The following is a 20947-nucleotide window of genomic DNA, read 5'->3' as shown; positions in this document are numbered from 1 at the left end:
GCACACTACTCTAATAACTCCAAATCAAACTCCTCCTCCTCCTCAATACAACCCAGCAGCTATCCAAGCTGCTGTGAATGCGACTGTTATGGCAGATTTAGCACAATTCACCAGTACCGGTCCTAGCGGGAGTGGGACTAATGTGCCTCCCACTATTTTTGAAGCCCATTGCGCTCTAGAGAGTGCTCGTACAAGGACTTCACCAGCTGCAAACCCAGGGCATTCTATCGAACTTGCTGAATCATTTCCCTTTCGCAGTGGTTCGAGAAAACAGAGTCGATCATAGATATTTGCTCCTGTCCGGAAGGGAGCAAGGTAATATTTGCCACCTGCACCTTCACAGACCGAGCCCTGACATGGTGGAATAGCCATGTCAAGTCACTATCTCTTATAGTGGCAAATGCTATCGGCTGGGAAGCTCTGAAGGAGCTCATGATCGAAGAGTACTGCCCGAGGGGCGATGTTCAGAAGTTGGAGCAGGAGCTCTGGAGCCTAACCATGAAGGGCTCCGACATAGTCTCCCACACTGCCATATTCAACGATCTGGTAGCATTACGTCCGGGAATGGTCCCTTCCGAAGCAAAGAAGGTGGATAGGTATATCTGGGGGCTGGTGCCTTTATTACAGGGGAATGTAATAGCTTCAAACCCCGCTACCTTCGATAGTGCCAAGCGATTGGTACAACGGCCCGTTGACCATGGGGTACGTTCCCTGTCAATAACAACAACAACCCTAGCCATCTCAGAACTCTCCAAATATGCTGATAACAAGGGGAAGTTTTGGGATGACAAGAAGAAGAACGTTGCACAGAAAGCTGCCAAAAAGCAACAGGTCATAGCGGTTCATGCTGCAATAGCACCTGCCGCTACTGCACCGGTAAATTGGAAACTTGCCGAAGTGCAACAAATGTAGCTTCCACCACAACGGACCCTTCCGGGAAATGCAACGTTCTAACTGCCATTGGAAGGGGCACACTGCCTATTTCTGCAAATCTCCAGCAAGGCCAATCAACCAAGTCCCCGGCGTTGGTGTGGGCCAGGCTTGCTACAGTTGTGGTGAGGTGGGCCACTACAAAAGGAACTGCCCTAAGCTAGGGAATGTCAGTGGAGTGGGAAGGGTTTTGGCTATAGACCACAAGGAAGCAATTGTTGGCCCCACAGTGGTCACTAGTACGTTTCTCCTCGATAAATCTTATGCATGTATTTTGTTTGATAGTGGAGCGGAGAGGAGTTTCGTGAACCAAAAATTTGCTCACTTGCTTAAACATAAGTCTCATGCACTTAAAGAACCTTTCACCATAGAAATGGCTAACGGAAAGACAAAGAGCACTAGTTGCATATACATAGGATGTACACTAACACTAGATAGCCACTCATTTCCAATCGACCTCATGCCAGTCTCAATTAAAAGTTTCAATGTCATAATCGGCATGGATTGGTTGAGTTCTCATTTTGCCGACATCATGTGTTACAAAAAGGTTTTTCACCTTAATCTGCCGTCTAGCGAAACTCTAGTTATATATGCCGACAAACCCGGCATGAACCTTCGTATCATCTCGAGCATTCAAGCCCAGAAGTACCTGCGAAAGGAATTCCGCGCATTCCTTACTCATGTTGTCGATGTGAGCCAAGAGACGAAAGACATAAAGAACATTCCAGTAGTACGCAACTTTCTTGACATCTTTCCAAAAGAACTACCATGATTACCTCCACAACATCAAGTCGAGTTTAGAATCAACTTAGTTCCAGGGGCTACCCCAATAGCCAAATCACCCTATCATCTAGCACCAGCAGAGATGTAGGAACTATCTAGTCAACTTAACGAACTGCTTATCAAGGGCTTCATTAGACCAAGCTTCTCACCCTAGGCAGCTTTGTTCTTGTTCATGAAGAAGAAAGATACATCGTTTCGTATGTACATCGACTACAGAGAACTGAACAAGCTTACCGTCAAGAATCGTTACCCTCTACCCCGCATAGACGATTTGTTCGACCACCTACAAGGGGCGAATTACTTTTAAAAGATAGATCTAAGATCCAGGTATCACCAATTATGAGTTCTAGAGGAGGATGTTCCGAAGAAATCCGTCCGAACTCGTTATGGACACTACGAGTTTGTAGTGATGCCGTTCAGATTGACCAATGCGCCCGCAGTATTCATGGACTTAATGAATAGGGTATGTCGTCCTTACTTGGATCAGTTCGTCATCGTGTTCATTGATGACATATTTATCTACTCTCGTAATAAGGAAGAGCGTAGTAAGCATCTACGTCAGATCTTGGAAACATTACGATCAGAGAAGCTCTACACAAAGTTCTCTAAATGCGAGTTTTGGATTCGAAGCGTCGAATTCTTAGGTCACGTTGTTAGTGAAGAGGGAATTCATTTTGACCCTTCCAAAATAAAGGCTATTGAGAACTGGTCAGCACCGAAGACGCCTACAGAAATTCGCCAATTTCTAGGCCTTGCTGGCTACTATCGTAGGTTCATTCTGAACTTCTCTATGATCGTGAAACCGCTTACTACACTAGCCCAGAAAAGCGTGGCCTTTGACTGGAAGAGAAACAAGTGAAGGTGTTTCAAACGCTGAAACGATCCTTATGCATCGCACCAATACTATCCCTCCCAGAAGGAATAGAAGACTTCGTAGTTTATTGCGATGCTTCAGATCAAGGAATCGGTTGCGTTTTCATGCAACGAGGTAACGTCATCGCCTATGCCTCAAGACAACTGAAGACACATGAGGTCAACTACACCACACATGATCTTGAGTTAAGAGCAGTAGTGTTTCTCTGAAGATCGAGAGACACTAACTGTATGGTACAAAAAGCATTATCTTTACAGACCACAAGACCCTACAACATATATTCAACCAGAAGGAGCTCAATATGAGACAACGACGGTGGGTTGAGCTACTCAGTGACTACGAATGTGAAATTTGTTATCATCCGAGTAAAGCCAATGTAGTAGCTGACGCCTTGAGTCGGAAAGAATACTCTGGTCGTAGAGTCAAATCATTGACTATGACTATCTATCCACACTTGTCCACACAAATTAAGGAGGCTCAGCTTGAAGCCTTGAAACCTGAAAATGTGGAGGGGAATCCCTGAGAGGGATGGATAAGAACTTGGAAGTCAAGGGTGGCGGAGCCTTATATCTCATGGATCAGATCTGGACACCGAAACACGGTAGTTTAAAAGACTTGGTCATGACAGAAGCGCACAACACTCGATATTCCGTCCACCCAGGTTCAGATAAGATGTATCTGGATCTTAAAAAGCTATACTGGTGGCCTAACATAAAAGCAGAGATTGCTACCTTCGTGAGTAAATGCCTTAGTTGCACCAAGGTTAAGGTCAAATACTCGAAACCATCAGGTTTACTTCGAAGGTAGTTTTGAACAATAATTAAGAATGACATGATGTCATTTTAATAAACATTTCAAAACTAATACTTTTGTTATCAAGGTATTTTAAGATAGAAAACCACTTCATGTGTAACCTTTTGAAATATGTGAAATGTACTGAGTGAAAACATAGTTATAAAATACATAAGATTGATTTAATAACATATTGTTTTCTACTTGTATTCCCCCCCCCCACCCCCCCCCCCCACCATTTAAGCATTTAAAATCATTTAAAATATTGATTAGGTGTATGAACTCACCTGTATTTGGTGATTGGGATGAACTGAACGGTATAGGATTGCTAGGTGTCAAGCGAGGACTTGTACACACACTACGATCCTAATGAACATATAATCACACATATATGCATTCAATTAGTCTTAAATCACTAATTGATAAAGTTAAGACATCCTAGACATAATAAACACTTTATATAAGTGTTTTAAGCCCTAAGGATTGCATCTAAGCTATTGTGGGACAAGGTGCTTTTGTTTAGGGTTCCAAAGGACCCTATATGTGAGTTTACTCCCCATATACTAACACACATGGAGTTTACGGTTGTAAACTCTTGAGTTTACGGCCGTAAACTCCCAACCATGGGGTATTTGTGTGTTTTGAAGTCCCAAATGATTTCTAGAATTATTCCAACTTGGTGGTTCAATTCTTGAAAGGGTTTAAGGTCTAGAAACACTCCATTTAGGAGTTTACGGACCTAAGGCCATTCCCCTTAGAGTTTACGGCCGTAAACTCTAAGTATGGTGTGTTTTTGTTGTTTTCAAGCCTCATGCATTTGAAGGATAGGTTCTAGTCAATTGTTTAAAGCTAATGAGGACCCTAGGCACACTTTGGTGCCCTTGTTTGGTGTTTACGGCCTAAGAGCATTACCAAGGCCGTAAACTCACTTCAAGAGGTGATTTTGATGCTTTCAAGTCTCTTACACATGTGGTATTGGTTCTAGACTTTTATTCCAAGCATATGAAGACCATTGACACACTTTGGTGCCCCTTTAATGAGTTTACGGCCCATGAACCATGTCATGGCCGTAAATTCACTTTGAAATGTGATTCTTATGTGTTTAAGGCCTTAGATTTAATGGGAAACAATTCTATGTAAAGGTCTAGGGCTTTAGGTGTTTTAAAAACACCCTTTTGTCCATTACAATGGAGTTTACGGCCTAAGATTGCTCTTGGGCCGTGAACTCCCATGTGTTTGTGTTCCTTGATTGTTTTCTTGTCCTAAATACATATAACACAAGGGTCGGTTTTGGCTTTGTTTCGAGAGTTTACCGCCCAAGAACACCTTGGGGAGTAAACTCCTAGATCTAGTGATTTAGCCTTCTAAATCATGTTATAAACACATAATAAGCATTCTAACACTACTAGAAAGAGGTACTCACGATATGGGATAAAAACCCAAAGATCCGTGAGAGAGAAAATGGCTTTTCTCTAGTTGGAAATGTGAATAATGAATGAATTTGGTTCAGAAATCTATTTATAGTCTTGAGATATTTTTGGCAGAAAATATTTTTATTCCAGAAATGATCTCTAATATAATAGAGTGTTGGAATAACAGTGTTGCACAAAACCCTAGTGCACCCACTCTCCTAATATTTCCTGAAGTGTAAACCCCGAATTACTCAAACTTACGCAAAAAGTCTGAAAATCAACTGTGACTGCCATAACTTCTATTGAAGTGATATAGTTTGTACATAATGGAAATTTCGGGTTGTCACATCATCCCCCCGTTAGAAGGAATTTCGTCCCGAAATTAGAATTTAAGCAAATAAGAAGTTACAAATAACTAAGCAAAAAAGTGAGGGTATTTCAGTTTCATCTGATCCTCACGTTCCCAAGTGAATTCCAGTCCACGCTTTGCGTTCCACCGCACCTTCACTATCGGGATACGGCTCTGCTTTGTTTGCTTGACATCTCGGTCCATGATCTCTACTGGTTGTTGAGGCTCTCGTTGATCTCGATCTCATCGAGTGGAAAAACAAGGGTCTCGTCGGATAGACACTTTTTCATGTTCGACACGTGGAAGGTAGGATGTACGTTACTGAGTTCTTGCGGTAGATTGAGTTTGTAGGCTACAGGGCCGATTCTTGTGAGAATCTCGAAAGTCCCTATGTATCTTGGATTCAGCTTCCCACGCTTTCAAAAGCGTATCAAGCCCTTCCAGGGTGAGACCTTCAGTAGCACTCGGTCTCCCACCTGGAACCCCAATGGTTTCCTACGCTTGTCAGCGTAGCTTTTCTGTCGGTCTCTAGAGGCTTTCAATCGTTCACGAATTTGAACGATCTTCTCTGTCGTTTCCCGAATGGTCTCCGGACCCGTGAGAGTGCTTTCGGGAACTCGTCCCTTAGCTAACTGGGTATCACCCACTTCAGCCCAGCACAGAGGGGATCTGCACTTTCGGCCATAGACGGCCTCGAATGGAGCTGCCTTTATGCTCGTGTGATAACTGTTGTTGTAGGAAAATTCGAAAAGGGGTAAATGAGTATCCCAAGCTTTTCCAAAGTCAATCACACAGGCACGATACATATCTTCTATGGTTTGGATAGTCCTCTCACTTTGCCCATAGGTCTGTGGATGGTAGGCTGTACTCATGTCCAGCCTAGTCCCTAGGGAATTTTGTAATGACTGCCAGAAACTCGAAGTGAATCTACTATCTCGGTCCGAGATGATAGATAAAGGAACACCGTGCAGCCTTACAATCTCCCTAATGTAAGTTTGGGTAAGTTTCTCCATCTTGTCTGTTTCTTTGATCGGTAGGAAGTGTGCAGACTTGGTCAGTCTATCGACGATGACCCATATGAAATCAAGTCCACCCGTCGTCTTGGGCAACTTGGTTATGAAATCCATAGTGATCCGCTTCCACTTCCATTCTGGTATCTCCGGTTGTTGTAGAAGACCGGAGGGTTTCTGGTATTCGACCTTGACCTTTGCGCAAGTAAGGCATTTACTCACGTAGGTAGCAATATCTGCTTTCATGTTAGGCCACCAGTATAACTTTTTAAGAACCAGATACATCTTATCTGAACCTGGGTGGACGGAATAACGAGTGTTGTGAGCTTCGGTCATGACCAAGTCTCTGAAGCCACCGTGTTTCGGTGTCCAGATCCGATCAATGAGGTTTAAGGCTCCGCCACCCTTGGCTTCTAAGTTCTTATCCATCCCTCTAAGGGATTCACCAGCCACGTTTTCAGGTTTCAAAGCGTCGAGCTGAGCCTCCTTTATTTGTGTGGACAAGTGTGAATGGATAGTTAGAGTCAAAGATTTGACCCTACAACCAGAATATTCTTTCCGACTTAGGGCTTCGGCTACTACATTGGCTTTACCCGGATGATAACGAATTTCGCATTCGTAAACTCTGAGTAGCTCGACCCACCGTCATTGTCTCATGTTGAGCTCTTTCTGGTCGAAAATGTGTTGTAGACTCTTATGGACTGTAAAGATCGTGCTTTTTGTACTGTACAGGTAATGTCGCCAGATCTTCAGAGCAAACAAAACTGCTCCTAGTTCAAGATCGTGGGTTGTGTAGTTAACCTCATGTGTCTTCAGCTGTTTCGAGGCATAGGCGATGACTTTACCTCGCTGCATAAGAACACATTCGAGTCCTTAATTCGATGCATCGCAATAGAAAATGAAGTCTTCTATCCCTTCGGGAAGGGATAGTATCGGGGCGGTGCATAAGGCTCGTTTGAGCGTTTGGAACGCTCTTTCCTGTTTCTCTTCCCAGTCAAAGGCCACGCCTATCTGGGTCAGGGTTGTAAGAGGTTTCGCTATGCTGGAGAAGTTCTGAATGAACTTGCGATAGTAGCCAGCGAGACCTAGAAATTGACGAATTTCGGTAGGTGTCTTTGGTGCTGACCGGTTCTCAATGGCTTTGATTTTGGAGGGGTCCACATGTATTCCCTCCTCCCTAACAACATGGCCCAAAAATTCGACTCGCCGAATCCAAAATCCGCACTTTGAGAACTTCGCGTAGAGCTTCTCCGATCGCAATGTTTCTAAGATTTTATGGAGATATTGTTCCTTACTTCGAGAGTAGATGAGTATGTCATCAATGAAGACGATGACGAACTGATCCAAGTAAGGACGACACACCCTATTCATCAGATCCATGAATACTGCGGGCGCATTAGTTAATCCGAATGGCATCACTACAAACTCGTAGTGCCCATAACGAGTTCGGAAGGCTGTCTTGGGAACATCCTCCTCTAACACTCGTAGTTGGTGATATCCGGATCGCAGATCTATCTTCGAGAAGTAGTTGGCTCCTTGAAGTTGATCAAACAAATCGTCAATGCTGGGCAAGGGATAACGATTTTTAATGGTAAGTTTGTTGAGTTCTTTATAGTCGATGCACATGCGAAACGGTCCATCTTTCTTCTTGATGAACAAGACCGGTGCTCCCCATGGTGAGAAGCTTGGTCAAATGAATCCCTTCTTGAGAAGTTTGTTAAGTTGACTGGAAAGTTCCTGCATTTCAGCCGGTGCTAGACGATAAGGAGATTTGGCTACGGGGGTAGCCCCTGGCACTAAGTCGATTCTGAACTCGACTTGGCGTTGTGGGGGTAAACTTGGAAGTTCTTCTATGAATATGTCGGGAAAGTCGCGTACTTTTGGGATTTTCTGGATGTCCTTAAGTTCTTGATTGGTATCGTCGACGTGTGCTAGGAATGCATGATATTCCTTTCGCAAGCACTTCTGGGCTTGAATGGACGAAATGATACGAAGGCTTGTACTATGTTTGTCGCCGTAGATAACTAAGGTTTCGTTGTTATGAAGGTTAAGACGAACTGCTTTTTAAAAGCACATGATGTCGGCGCGAAGAAGACTCAACCAATCCATACCGATGATAACGTCGAAACATTTAATTGGCAGTGGCATGAGATCTATCTTGAAAGTATGGCCATCTAAAGTTAAGGTACAACCTACGTATATGCAGTTTGTACTCTCTGTTTTCCCGTTTGCCATTTCTACCGTGAATGAATTATCTAATGCACATTGGTTTTGTTTAAGCAGGTGTGCAAATTTGTGACTTACAAAACTTTTCTCAGCTCCACTATCGAAATGTATGCAAGCATATGAGTTATCGAGGAGGAATGTACCAGTAACTATCGTAGGATCAGCTACTGCTTCCTCGTGGCCTAGGGCCATAACTCTTCCCACTCCTCCAGCCATTCCTGCTTTAGGGCAGTTCTTCTTGTAGTGGCCCACTTCGCCACAACTGTAGCACGCTTGGCCCATACCGGCGTTAGGAACCTGGGCGGCTTGAGCTGTTGGAGTCTTGCAGAAACGGACTGTGTGTCCCTTCCTGTTGCAGTTAGAGCACTGCATCTCCTTGCAAGGTCCGTGGTGGTGGAAGTTGCACTTGGTGCACTTCGGGAGAGTCCCAGCATATGTTTTTGCTGGTAAGGGGTTCGCAGGGACAATGGGAGTAACTGTGGCAGCATTGATCGCCACAAGTTGTTGTTTCTTGGAGGATCCTTGCGAAGTGCCTCTTTTCCTCTTATTCCACCCCTTCCTGTTGTGGTCGGGGTTGGACTTTTGTGGTACAGGTATAGGGATTGATGTGTTCTGAGGTTTCCGGTGATCGATGAGAGATTGTGCCTGTTCCTTGGCGCTATCGAAGGTAATAGGCCTGGAAGCGATCACACTTGACTTGATCTGGGGCGACAGTCCCCATATATATCTCTCTATCTTTTTGCTCTGGAGAGCAACCATGTCAGGGCATAAGTTTGCCAGATCACAGAACCTGTTTGTGTAGGTAGTGATGTCGGATCCAACCATTTGTAGACCCCAGAATTCCTGCTCGAGTTTTTGTACTTCGCCTCGAGGACAGTACTCTTTCATCAGCATGTCCTTTAACTTTTCCCAGCTGATGGAATACGCCACCACCAAAGTCAGATAGTTAACATGGTTGTTCCACCATGTTAGTGCTCTGTCAGAGAAGGTACAAGCTGCAAACTTGACCTTGTTGCCCTCCTGGCAAGCACAGATTTCAAAGACGGATTCCATCTTTTCGATCCATTGTCTCAACACCATAACACCCCCAGTTCCATTGAAGCTGCGGGGTTTGGCGTTTGTGAAGTCCTTGTAAGTGCATTCCCGAGGGTGTCCATGGCTTTCGCCGTGGTTCGAGGGAGGTGCACCTGTTCCCGATCCACTAGGGACAGGAGCGTTGATTGCTGACACAGCAGCTGCAACTGCTGCTGTGAAAGCTGCCTGGAACATGTTGGCAGCGAAAGGATTAGGTGGTTGAACAGGTACAGGTGGTGGTGGAGGTGGTGGAATTGGTGTTTCGTTGTTTGGATTACGCCTGGGATTCCTGCGTCGCGGCATCCTTAACTATACGTTTAAAAGATGACGAAATGGATAAGAATAAATTATTAATGAATGTGTCCCATGGACTAAATCCCCATAGCCCAACAACAGAAGGAATAGTATGACTAAATGAAGAAGACAGCATTTGGATAATAATTTCCATAAGATTAGATATCTGTCAATAATACTGGAAAACAAGTTCGGGAAAATGGCTTAGAAGTAGGCCTTACATCAACCACGATGGGAAATTTTGACAAAATTAAGACTAGATCAAGACCTAACAGGTCAATATTTATAAAGATAGGAAATTAGACCAAAGTTTTACATAAACCAGGTTATATCCATAAGATGAGTCGACGAGCTTCTATCGGCGACGAGAGCTGCTTGCATGAGTCCTCGATCCCGACATTAGACGTTCAATGTCCCTTATGCGCCTGTCCGACCTTGCTTGCTGAGCTCGAAGTTCTCTAACTTCGGCTTGGGTTTCAGCAAATTCCCTCTGCAGATTTGCATTGCGTACCAAAGTCCTTTCATGAGCATAATCTAGTTGGCGAATGTGGACAGTGTTAACACCAGAGTTGGCGTGAACTTCCAAAACTTGATTGATAGTCGCCTGAGACATTATCGTGTTCCGAGAAATCCTACGCACCATGATTGGTAGGACTCTATCAGCAGAACCTCCTTCAGTGAGGTTGTAGAAACTTCGGTCTCCATTGAAGGGAATGGGTTGACCCTGTTCATGACTCCATGTAATCAAGTTAGTGGCCCACAAGGGTGTGGGTCCTTGAAACACAGGACGGGGGTTCAGGTTTGGGTTTTGAGCAGCTGGGGTTAGGTTGTTGACTTCTGGCTCCGAGTCAGAACCATCGGAAAAACCCTCAGCATGGTGATCATCCAAAGGGATTGGGTGATCATTTTCTGGTTCTGCCTCTAGCCAACCAGCATTGCCTTGGTTCGAGAAGTACGGATCGCCGTGGTGAAATCCAGCCATTTTAATCTACGCGAGAAAAGGGATTATAAGAAATGGCTAAATAGACGAACTGACTAAGATAATTACAGTAAGACCAAATACCCCTATGGTATTTCTTTATGGTTGTGTTGGTAAGTTTTTAAACTTGTTGCCACATCACAACCATTCTTGGGCATATGCTAATCACTCCTTGGACCAGCATAGTTGATCAGGCTATGCCATTCCCAAGACTGACCATATATCCCCAGGCTTACTTGTGATATTCAACAATCGTAATACTTTTGTTCTTGTCATTGTGACATTGATTTTAGTATGAATGTAGGCATGTATACTTACTTAAATATTTTATTATTTATAAGTATAACTCTTAGACAGATTGTTTTAATCCCATGTATTTATAGTTAGTATATCTTTTATGGGTTGATATACTATATTCACTATAAACAATGCTCTGATACCAATCTGTCACACCCCAAAACCACGAATGGCGGAAACGTTCACGGGTGGAGGACGTCATGTACAGTATCACAACAGTGTAATATAATAAACAAGCAACAACATCATCCATTGCATTATAAGTAAAGTTTTAATACATGTGTGTTCTTTCACTGTAGTAAGACACCAAAAATATACAATCAAAATAAAAGACGAGACTTGTCTGCTCCGTCTTCTCAAAACCTGGCCTCCGTACCTGTCTACTGATGACCTGAGAATACAAGTTATTTTGAAAGCGAGTATCAGCTTTAAAGCTGGTGAATTCATAAGTATTTAAGTGTCATTGTCTTGTTTGTGAAAATCTGTTATGAATGCCATGTAAATCGTTAAATGAAAATGTTGATGTAAGTATGAAAAACCCTAGAAAATCCCGAATGTTTTGTTATGACTATGTAGTCTTCTACCAAGACCCGAATGTTCTATAAGTATGAAGTGTAGTCTTCTACCAAGACCCGAATGTTTTGTTATGACTATGTAGTCTTCTACCAAGACCAGAATGTTCTATAAGTATGAAGTGTAGTCTTCTACCAAGACCTGAATGTTTTGTTATGACTATGTATGATAGCTTTTCCTTTCTATTGACTAGTACTAGAGTACCTAGTCTAACTCCTCGTTTATGTGAAAGCATCACAAAATAAAGTAAACAGGAAAAATCTAATCATGTAAGTGTTATTGTCTCGGGTTACCAGGACAAACACGACATCACCGAAGCGAAATATAGACCCTATGGACATCCGAAGACTGTCCCCTCATCCTCTGTAGCGGCAGCAGGATGGAGGGAGGGTTAGTCCCATAACAACGTTAACCTGATGATACTCCGAAGATTCACATCTCATCCACTGTTGCAACAGTTGGACAGAGGGATGGTTAGTCCCATCACTGACTACTAAATAAGTGACAACCTTAGACATCCGTAGATATTCATCGACCACTGGTGCTAATTAGTGGGATTCGGAATGGAAAGTCCCGCCGAAATATCCCATTGAACCGCGATAGGAAAGACAATTTACACAGTAAGTACTAATAAATCAACCTCTTAGTCCTAAGTACAAGTATCCAAGGTAAGTAAATACCGGATAATGCACTTATGTAGAAGTGTTCCTGTATGGTATTCATGTAAGTGTGTTCATGTAACAGGTAAGTATATGTAAACATATTCATGTATCATGTAATCCTAAGTACGTGTACTCATGTATCATGTAAGGTATTGGTATAGACTCATGAATGAACTGACTCTTGTGTGATTCCTTGTAGTAGTAATAATGTTTGAAATCTTCTAACTATCCCTATGATAATTAACTGGAAGGTAAGTGGTTGTTCAAGTAGATTTATGCACCCTCGATACACCAGGGTGTGGGAAACTGAACAAAGGATGAAAACTATAATCTCTATCATATAAATGAACATATGCGCATGAGTATAGTTTGATTCAAGAAGGTAAAATAATGGTTTTGCAAGATATCTAGGAATTTTGAACAATAATTAAGAATGACATGATGTCATTTTAATAAACATTTCAAAACTAATACTTTTGTTATCAAGGTATTTTAAGATAGAAAACCACTTCATGTGTCACCTTTTCAAATATGTGAAATCTACTGAGTGAAAACATAGTTATAAAATACATAAGATTGATTTAATAACATATTGTTTTCTACTTGTATTCCCCCCCCCCCACCCCCCCCCCCCCACCATTTAAGCATTTAAAATCATTTAAAATATTGATTAGGTGTATGAACTCACCTGTATTTGGTGATTGGGATGAACTGAACGGTATAGAATTGCTAGGTGTCAAGCGAGGACTTGTACACACACTACGATCCTAATGAACATATAATCACACATATATGCATTCAATTAGTCTTAAATCACTAATTGATAAAGTTAAGACATCCTACACATAATAAACACTTTATATAAGTGTTTTAAGCCCTAAGGATTACATCTAAGCTATTGTGGGACAAGGTACTTGTGTTTAGGGTTCCAAAGGACCCTATATGTGAGTTTACTCCCCATATACTAACACACATGGAGTTTACGGTTGTAAACTCTTGAGTTTACGGCCGTAAACTCCCAACCATGGGGTATTTGTGTGTTTTGAAGTCCCAAATGATTTCTAGAATTATTCCAACTTGGTGGTTCAATTCTTGAAAGGGTTTAAGGTCTAGAAACACTCCATTTAGGAGTTTATGGCCCTAAGGTCATTCCCGTTAGAGTTTACGGCCGTAAACTCTAAGTATGGTGTGTTTTTGTTGTTTTCAAGCCTCATGCATTTGAAGAATAGGTTCTAGTCAATTGTTTAAAGCTAATGAGGAGCTTATGCACACTTTGGTGCCCTTGTTTGGTGTTTACGGCCTAGGAGCATTACCAAGGCCGTAAACTCACTTGAAGAGGTGATTTTGATGCTTTCAAGTCTCTTGCACATGTGGTATTGGTTCTAGACTTTTATTCCAAGCATATGAAGACCATTGACACACTTTGGTGCCCCTTTAATGAGTTTACGGCCCATGAACCATGTCATGGCCGTAAACTCACTTTGAAATGTGATTCTTATGTTTTTAAGGCCTTAGATTTAATGGGAAACAATTCTATGTAAAGGTCTAGGGCTTTAGGTGTTTGAAAAACACTCTTTTGTCCATTACAATGGAATTTACGGCCTAAGATTGCTCTTGGGCTGTGAACTCCCATGTGTTTGTGTTCCTTGATTGTTTTCTTGTCCTAAATACATATACAAATGAATCTAGGCTAGTTGTATAACACAAGGATCGGTTTTCGCTTTGTTTCGGGAGTTTACCGCCCAAGAACACCTTGGGGAGTAAACACCTAGACCTAGTGATTTAGCCTTCTAAATCATGTTATAAACACATAATAAGCATTCTAACACTACTAGAAAGAGGTACTCACGATATGGGATAAAAACCCGAAGATCCGTTAGAGAGAAAATGGTTTTTCTCTAGTTGGAAATGTGAATAATGAATGAATTTGGTTCAGAAATCTATTTATAGTCCTGAGATATTTTTGGCAGAAAATATTTTTATTCCAGAAATGATCTCTAATATAATAGAGTGTTGGAAAAAGAGTGTTGCACAAAACCCTAGTGCACCCACTCTCCTGATATTTCCTGAAGTGTAAACCCTGAATTACTCAAACTTACGCAAAAAGTCTGAAAATCAACTATGACTGCTATAACTTCTACTGAAGTGATATAGTTTGTACAGAATGGAAATTTCGGGTTGTCACATCATCCCCCCGTTAGAAGGAATTTCGTCCCGAAATTAGAATTTAAGCAAATAAGAAGTTACAAATAACTATGCGAAAAGGTGAGGGTATTTCAGTTTCATTTGATCCTCATGTTCCCAAGTGAATTCCGGTCCACGCTTTGCATTCCACCGCACCTTCACTATCGGGATACGGCTCTGCTTTGTTTGCTTGACCTCTCGGTCCATGATCTCTACTGGTTCCTCCACGAAGTTGAGGCTCTCATTGATCTCGATCTCGTCGAGTGGAATAACAAGGGTCTCGTCGGATAGACACTTTTTCAAGTTCGACACGTGGAAGGTAGGATGTATGTTACTGAGTTCTTGCGGTAGATTGAGTTTGTAAGCTACAGGGCCGATTCTTGCGAGAATCTCGAAAGGCCCTATGTATCTTGGATTGAGCTTCCCACGCTTTCCAAAGGGTATCAAGCCCTTCCAGGGTGAGACCTTCAGTAGGACTCGGTCGCCCACCTGGAACCCCAATGGTTTCCTACGCTTGTCAGCGTAGCTTTTCTGTCGGTCTCTAGAGGCTTTCAATCGTTCACGAATTTGAACGATCTTCTCTGTCGTTTCGTGAATGATCTCCGGACCCGTGAGAGTGCTTTCGGGAACTCGTCCCTTAGCTAACTGGGTATCACCCACTTCAGCCCAGCACAGAGGGGATCTGCACTTTCGGCCATAGAGGGCCTCGAATGGAGCTGCCTTTATGCTCGTGTGATAACTGTTGTTGTAGGAAAATTCGACAAGGGGTAAATGAGTATCCCAAGCTTTTCCAAAGTCAATCACACAGGAACGCAACATATCTTCTAAGGTTTGGATAGTCCTCTCACTTTTCCCGTCGGTCTATGGATGGTAGGCTGTACTCATGTCCAGCCTAGTTCCTAGGGAATTTTGTAATGACTGCCAGAACCTCGAAGTGAATCTACTATCTCGGTCTGAGATGATAGATAAAGGAACACCGTGCAGCCTTACAATCTCCCTAATGTAAGTTCGGGTAAGTTTCTCCATCTTGTCTGTTTCTTTGATCGGTAGGAAGTGTGTAGACTTGGTCAATCTATCGACGATGACCCATATGGAATCAAGTCCACCCGTCGTCTTGGGCAACTTGGTTATGAAATCCATAGTGATCCGCTCCCACTTCCATTCTGGTATCTCCGGTTGCTGTAGAAGACCGGAGGATTTCTGGTATTCGACCTTGACCTTTGCGCAACTAAGGCATTTACTCACGTAGGTAGCAATATCTGCTTTCATGTTAGGCCACCAGTATAACTTTTTAAGATCCATATACATCTTATCTGAACCTGGGTGGACGGAATAACGAGTGTCGTGAGCTTCGGTCATGACCAAGTCTCTGAAGCCACCGTGTTTCGGTGTCTACATCCGATCCATGAGGTTTAATGTAACAGCCCGGAATTCCAGGTATCTTTATTGATTTGATTATTTTGTGTTTTTAGAGGGGACTCGGCGAGTTGGAGCTCAGACTCGCCGAGTACGGTCGCGATTCTGGACGCGGGATTCGTTTGGACTTGGCGAGTCCAGGATATGGACTCGGCGAGTCTGCGCTGTTTAATGAAACCCTAATTTCTCGGGTTTGGGACCTATTTAAAGGGCCTTATGGCCGTCATTTGTGCTCACCAGTCCCTTGAGTGAAACCCTAATCGAGTATGAGCGTTTGGAGCATAGAAGGAGGCTATTATTGATCTTGGAGGTGTCATTTTGCAAGGAAAGAGGAAATCAGCCAAGGGGAAAGCAAGAGGAGCCATCTTCTGAGGATTTGGAGTCCAGAGCATCTCTATTGGCGTAATATTTCGAGCTATTCTCTTCTATGATTGTGTTTTCATTGATTTAGGGTTTATTGAACCCTTTTGTGGCTAGATCTTGTGCTCCCTTGGACCCCTAAGAGATTTAGACTATAGATCTGGACCCCTAAAGGTCCAGAGTGTCCCTTTGCCCAAGCTTTTGCGAATCAATGGAAGTTTGGGTTGGAACCTTTATGCTTTAGATCAAAATGTTCATTATAAGCCATGGGGTGTGTTATGGACACCAAGATAGGGACTTTACGTGGTGAATCAGTCTTGAAAGGCTAGATCTATGAATTGATGGAACAGATCTGACCTTAGAAGCGAGTTTAAGTAATTGCATGGCATGGACTCGCCGAGTCCGATGAGCAGACTCGGCGAGTAGCTTGAAGATTGCCTTGGATCGGACAGTGAGTGATCCAGTCAAGTCATGGGTTGACTCAGTGGGTCAGGATGAGTTAGAGAGGGTCGACAGGTGGTCTGAGTCGAGTTGGGACTCGCCTAGTTGTTCTTGAGACTCGGCGAGTTGAGTCGGGGTGGCCCCGCGACTCTCCCAGGTGGAACTCATCGAGTCAGGGGAAGCACTCGACGAGTAAGAAGGGAATCCTATGGAGTCGGCGGATACGTCTAGACTCGCCGAGTTGCCCTTGTGCACTCGCCGAGTCCGATCAAGTTGACCGTTGACCGTTGACCGTTGACCAGAGTTGACCTATGTTTGACTTCTTAGGGATAGTCAAACTTAGAAGATAAAAGTGTTAATAAGAGATGTATGATGTTATAGGGAGATTGTAGCTCGGCGGATCGAGCACGAGTGACTTCGGGATTTGCTAGCTTTCGATATTCACGAGGTGAGTCTTCTCACTATACCGTACCCGGAAGGGTTTGACTGTGTGACCGGAAGGTCGGATATGATATGTGATATATGTGCTATATGTGATAAGTTAATTGTTATGCGTGCTATGTATGTTTATGTGGGCCGGAAGGCATTATGTTATGGGCCGGAAGGCGTGTAATGTGGACCGTAAGGTTGGTGTGGGTAGGACCGGAAGGTTTACCCAGCAGGGACGGAAGTCCCCTGAGACACATGGACCGGAAGGTCAGGACCTGGAAAGGCGTATGTGCGTAAGTTGTATTTTGGGGAACTCACTAAGCATTTATGCTTACAGTTGTTGTGTATGTGTTTCAGGTACTAGTGAGGACCGTGGGAAGGCGCCGGCGTGATCTGTACACACTGATAGATGTTTTGTGATCTTGGAATTCATATGATTTGTATTCTGACATGACACTTGGAATGTTTATGCCTTGTTTGAATGAAAATACTTTATTTTGAAATGAAAAATTTGTTTGAAAATTTACGTTGTTACAAATTGGTATCAGAGCCTTGGTTTGAGGGATTCGGGTGCACCTTTGGGCGTAACTAAACTCAAACCGAGGATTTGAGGAAAACTTTTAAAATAAAGGCATAAACTTTTGTAAATGATTTTGTGGTAAACAAGAAAGAAGCAGTGTGTACGATCAGTCAGCGCCCGGACGGTAAAGATCCCCAAAATACCTTACAATGTTATGTTAAGAGATAAGATATGATGTGAACTGTTATGCATGCTAGAAGACTAGGTATTCATGATAGGACTAGAGTGGCCTGATTTGTGATCCTTAGTCTAGGGAAGTTTGCCGATATGAGATGCTTTGATAGCGTGCAGATAGATAGTGCATATCAAAAGTAGAGTACTCACTATCCGGGGTTTGGGGAGGAAGTTTTGGGATGAATGTTGATGCGGTGTGGTCGGTAGTATTGGGCCCGTACTACCGAAGACACCAGGTCAGCGGGAGACCCATGTAAGAATCCCTGGATATCAGAGACTGAGTAGGGTTGCGTTATCGAGTGTGATTATACTCGATGGAGTCTCTGATAGTTTTATGTTGTATTTCAGAGACATCATGGTTGGACCACGCCACAGACCGAGTACGAGTGGTGTGAGTGACGAGGAGAATCGTCAGATGATTCATGAGGAGGTGGCTGCAACGATCCGGGCTGAGATTTCGGAGATGTTTGGGTCTATTAAGACCACCTTGATGGAGACTTTTGATGAGCGGTACGCCGCATTGACTGAGGCTGCAGCCGCTGCAGCTACCGCAGTTGTGGCCGCTGCCAGGCCACAGGGGGGTGACTCGTTGCTGTTTCGGGAGTTCAGCAACACGAAGCCACCTGAGTTTGATGGGACGCAGGATCCAATTGTTGCGATGAGGTGGATCGCTGATATTGAGGGGTGCTTCTACACTTGTTCATGTCCGGAGCATCTAAGGGTATGGTTCGCTTTGAACCAGCTCCGTCTGGGAGCGAAGGATTGGTGGAAGTTCGTGACGGCGAACTTCACTTTGGCAGAGATTTCAGCAGTGACATGGGAGAGGTTTACCTCTATGTTCAGAGACGAGTACGTTCCCCCGGTGGAGAGGGAACAATTGGTTCAGGAGTTCTTGACCCTCAAGCAGGGTACTGATTCGGTTGCGGTGATCACGCGGAAGTTTCATGAGAGGGCGATGTTCTGCCCCGAGCTGGTGTCCTCAGAGCAGGCTCGAATGAGCCGGTACTTGGGTGTTTTGAGGAGGGATATCCGGGAGTTTGTGTCAAACTCCACCTATCATACCTTTGCTGAGCTTCAGGAGAATGCCAGGAAGCGCGAGATCGAGTTGGAGACCCACGCCAGGGAGGAGGCCGAGTCTCAGCGGGTGGACCGGCGGCCGGCTCAGTCTCAGCCGGCAGCCAAGCGGACTAAGTCCGCCGATTCGAGGACGGGAGGTCCGAAGGGCCGCACTTGTGGAAAGTGCGGCAAGGGTCATGAGGGGACATGTCGATCTAGTGCTTGCTACAAGTGTGGCAAGGAGGGGCACATCGCTAGGGATTGCCCCAAGGGGTTTATGGTTTGCTTTCATTGCAACCAGACAGGTCATCGGAAGGCCGAGTGCCCTCAGCTTTTTCAGGGATCTGCACCTACTGCCAGGGCTACTGAGACTCGACCGGTGAAGGCCGAGGCCCCGAGGGCTCGTGGGAGAGCCTTTCAGCTGACTGCGGAGGAGGTCCGCGCTGCGCCCGATGTTGTTGCAGGTATGCTTTATTTCATGTATTTATTTTGATGTCGAGATGTTATGCTTATGTTATGATATGCGTAGGTACTTTCCTTGTGAACTCTGTGCCTGCTTTAGTGTTATTTGACTCGAGTGCAAGTCGGTCCTTTGTATCTTTGGCTTTTAGTCAGCATATCAGCGTTAGTCGTGAGTCGTTGAGTCGGCCTCTGAGAGTTTCTATAGCTGACGAGAGAGTGATTTGTGCCACGGAGGTTCTCCGGGTATGTGTGTTAGAGATTTTCGGGGTTGAGTTTCCGATTGATCTGATTCCTATTGCGATGGGTGATGTCTGTGTCATTGTGGGCATGGACTGGTTGAGCCGATTCGGCGCCGTCATCGACTGTGAGCGTCAGCTGGTGACTATACGAGACCCTAGTGGGGGAGTTCTTTCGGTGTACGGCGAGGGTACCCGTTCGGGATCAGCTTTTTGTTCGGCCGCTAGGGCGAGGCAGTGTCTACAGCAGGGCTGTAAGGGTTTTGTGGCGTATGTGATGGATACGCGGGAGGTTTCCAGGAGACCGAGATCAGTTGAGGAGGTCCCAGTAGTGCGTGAGTTTCCAGATGTTTTCCCCGAGGAGCTGCCGGGAGTACCTCCTGTGAGGCAAGTAGAGTTTGGTATCGATCTGGTTCCGGGGGCCGCGCCTATCGCTAAGGTGCCTTATCGTCTTGCACCTCCAGAGATGCAAGAGTTGTCCTCGCAGCTTCAGGAGTTGCTGGGGAAGGGATTCATTCGGCCGAGCAGCTCGCCGTGGGGAGCACCTATTCTGTTCGTCAAGAAGAAGGATGGTTCATACCGGATGTGCATTGATTACCGGGAGTTGAACAAGTTGACGGTCAAGAACCGTTACCCGTTACCGAGGATCGATGATTTATTCGATCAGTTGCAGGGAGCATCTTGGTTTTCCAAGATCGATCTGAGGTCGGGGTACCATCAGGTGAGAGTGCGGGATGAGGACGTCCAGAAGACAGCGTTTAGGATGCGATATGGGCATTATGAGTTTGTGGTGATGCCTTTCGGGCTCACCAACGCCCCGGTTGTGTTCATGGATCTCATGAACAGGGTATGCAGGCCGATGTTGGATCGGTCAGTGATTGTATTTATCGATGATATTCTAGTGTATTCGAGATCTAGAGAGCAGCATGAGGAGCATTTGAGGGAGGTCCTTGAGGTATTGAGATCGGAGAAGCTTTATGCAAAGTTCTCCAAATGTGATTTCTGGTTGCGGGAGGTCCAGTTCCTAGGACATCTCGTTAACCAGGAAGGGATTCTGGTCGATCCGGCCAAAGTCGAGGCAATGATGAGCTGGGAGGTGCCGAAGTCACCATCGGAGATCAGGAGCTTCCTTGGGTTGGCAGGGTATTATCGGAGATTTATTAAGGATTTCTCCAAGATCGCAGTGCTGCTCACCAGATTGACCCGAAAGGGTGTTGCATTCTCATGGGGTCCCGAGCAGCAGACCTCCTTTGAGACACTTCGCCAAAGGTTGTGCGAAGCCCCGGTATTAGCTCTCCCGGAAGGGATGGAGGATTTTGTAGTATATTGCGATGCATCGATTTTGGGGCTGGGT

Source organism: Lactuca sativa, chromosome 5 (assembly GCF_002870075.4).
Source record: "Lactuca sativa cultivar Salinas chromosome 5, Lsat_Salinas_v11, whole genome shotgun sequence".
NCBI classification, from domain to species: Eukaryota; Viridiplantae; Streptophyta; class Magnoliopsida; order Asterales; family Asteraceae; genus Lactuca; species Lactuca sativa.
The sequence above is the reverse complement of the archived record's forward strand: the minus strand, read 5'-3'. Positions refer to the sequence as shown.